Source organism: Nannospalax galili, unplaced genomic scaffold, assembly GCF_000622305.1.
Source record: "Nannospalax galili isolate Female #2095 unplaced genomic scaffold, S.galili_v1.0 scaffold1534, whole genome shotgun sequence".
Classification (NCBI taxonomy): domain Eukaryota; kingdom Metazoa; phylum Chordata; class Mammalia; order Rodentia; family Spalacidae; genus Nannospalax; species Nannospalax galili.
Genome location: NW_008333781.1, coordinates 1,582,669 through 1,585,801, shown reverse-complemented (window position 1 = coordinate 1,585,801; position 3,133 = coordinate 1,582,669).

Below are 3,133 nucleotides of genomic sequence, written 5' to 3'. Positions count from 1 at the left end.
GAGAGGGACCACAGAAAGAATCAGTAACCATTTTTTACTCACAAGCTTGGGTAATTCTGAGAATAAGGAAAAAATGAGGGTAAGAGGTCAAAACATTTTCCTTTTTCTCCCATAGGTTAGGTGGCCATTGCTAGAGTAACCAGTGAGTAGTCAAAGAATGTTAGGTAATCCAAAAATATCTTTCCTGGCTGGCTATTATTAGGGGGTCAACAGGGCCAGGAATGCAAGAATCTAGACAACCATGTTAATTTAGTTCAAGAAACCAAATTACTATAGTCACTGGAATTGTCACAGTTCAGCGAAAATGAAGTAGTCTTATAAATGGCATGGCCCTGAGTATCTGTGGAGTGCTAAGTCCTAATTGGGCATCTATATCATATCTTGTCCCCCAAATCTCAAGGATCATAACAGGAAAGGGAACGGAACAATTGTAAGGGCCAGAGGTTGTAAAGGATTGCTGTGAAATAGTCTTTTCCAGACAAGACAGGGTTACTGCACACAGGAATTCACAATGGCTGTAGCTGCATACACTAGATATGCACATGATCGAGCCTGTCAAAATTCTAGCATGTGTTGATGAGGGGGCTTACAAAGCCCCATCCCTAGCTGAAAAGCTACTTGCAGTTGACAGCTGCTGAGGGAGAGTATGGTGGTTTGAATGATAATTGTCCTCCATAGGCTTCAAGTATGAACACTTGGTCAGTTGGTGTCACTGTTTGGGGAAGGTCATGGAACTTTCAGGAGGTGTGGCCTTACTGGAGAAGATATTTCACTGGGCATGGACATTGAGAGTTCATAGCCTTGTCCCATTCTCTCTCTCTCTCTCTCTCTCTCTCTCTCTCCCCCCTTCCTGTGCTTGCTTAAATGTGTGAGAGCTCAACTTTCTCTCCAGCTGCCTCCTACCATGCCTCCCCCACCATGACAGACTCATCCTTCTGGAACTTCTATAGGTTGTCTTTCTCACGGTGTTTTTATCACAACAGAAGAAACTGACTATGTTATTTTTTGGAAGATTGGCTAAAGAAGCAACTGAATGCTGTAAGCAAAGCTTAATTGGAAATTCTAGTAGGAACCTGGAATAAAGTAATGCTGAGAGCAATGTAGTTCCAGAGTGAATAAGGAATTTTTGGCAAAGAATCTGGTTGCTATCTGACTAGTCTAAGAACTTGCCTGAGGGTAAATTTAAAAGTAATGGACTAATTTGGGGGCTGGAGAGATAGCTCTTAAGAGCACTGAATGTTCTTGTAGAAGATCCGGGTTCGAATCCCAGCACCCACATGGTGACTAACAACTTTACATAACTAGTTCCAGGGGATTCAACATCCTCTTCTGTCCCCCAAGGGCACTGTAGGACATGGGGGCACTTACACATGCAGGCAATATACTCATACACATAAAATAAACTAAAAGTAATGGACTAATTTCTTTGGCAGTGGAAATTTCAAGGCAGCCTAAAATTGAATCTGTGGTGTAGATACTAATGGTGGATATTATGTAACTCTAATATGAAAAATAGCAAGTAGGGTAGAAAGAAATAAAAAAATGTAGTTTGGAGAGAAAAGAAAAGTAAGGAGCTTAATGTTGCAGCCAAGGCCTGTCCTGGAAAGGAGGTTGTCATTACTAAGGAAATTAGATTCATTAAGGAAAAGTCTCCCGAGTTGTATTTCAACAATGGAAAGAGTCCCCTCATGGCAAGACCCCACCCAGTAAAGCTTCCAATTTGTGAAAGGAAAAGACCCAAATAGTTTCCTGCTCCTAAAATTCTACAACACACAAAACCTGCTGATACACCATGTGGATGAAGGGAGCCAAAATCCATCCCAAGCTGACAGTTAATGTGGCAGTATCATTAATGTGGTGCTGGCTTTAAAGGCATGAAAGAAGTAAGAGTAAAAGGATCATTGGTTCTTCCTCCGAGGTTTCAAATAGCCACTGAAACTGGGCAGTGTGTAATACTGGAGTACATGAGTAAAGGAGGCCTTGACAGGCCAAGAGGCCCTGAGAAGCCATTGTGTGAAGCTGTGAAGGTCAAGCCTGGTTTGCAGTGGAGATCCCAAGATGTTGGAGATGGCAGAACTATGACACATCTGCCAAGGAGAGATGTACACATGGCAAGGTACAAGCACAAGAGAGTGATGAATGTTACAGGCAGCAAAACTGGAGGGAATGGGTGGTATGTTACTGGGGGAAATGCTATGTAGAAACAATAATCCAAGCCAAATATGTAGTTCAATGGTATAGCGTTAGCCTTACATGACAAGGCATGAAATAAAACGAGAGAGAAAGAGAGAGAGAGAGAGAGAGAGAGAGAGAGAGAGAGAGAATAATGAAAAAAGAAAAAGAAACAATGATCTGGGTATTAGATGTTCTTAAAATTTTTTAAATATTTATTTATATTTGTGTGTGTGTGTGTGTGTGTATGTGTTACTTGTACATGCACATGTATGCAGGTGTCTGGGTGATAATCTACCAATGCAAGACAGATACGTGGATTCAATGGATCCTATATATGATGGCTTAAAGCAATTCTTGCCTAGTAACTCCTGCCTTTATACTCAGTGGCAGAAGATTTCCTAGACTGAGCCCTCCTGATTCTCCACATAGACTTGTGGAGCCTGGTCCTTCTCTTAGTGGAAAGCTCACTGGCACTGGGTGTCTAGAAAATGGATCATAAGAAAAGGTTTCTGTTATCATTACTCTAGGTTCTACATAACTCATTTAATTATACTGGAAGGCAAAAAGGAAGCATCTCTTTTCTCAAAATGGTACCAGAAAGAGTTCAAACAGAAACAAAAGAACAACAGAAAAGTGCAAAGAAAGTTTAAGGGGCAAGAGCAAGTAAACCAAAATATGAATCATAAGAATTCTAAAAGAAAATTACCTCAACATAACAAAGGGCACACATGAAAAATCCCATAACTAGCATCCTCAACAGTGAAATCCTGACTGTTCTCTTTATTAGATGAGTAGCAAGACAAAGATTCCTACCCTCTCCAGTTTTTAAAAAAAATAAAAAATATATTTTTTAGAAGAAGCATTTCATTACAGCTTTAACATAATAAGTTTCCAGAGCAAAGATACATCTCTTTCAAAAGTGGTTACAAAATTTTTAGGTTTGCTGTTGAATTAATAT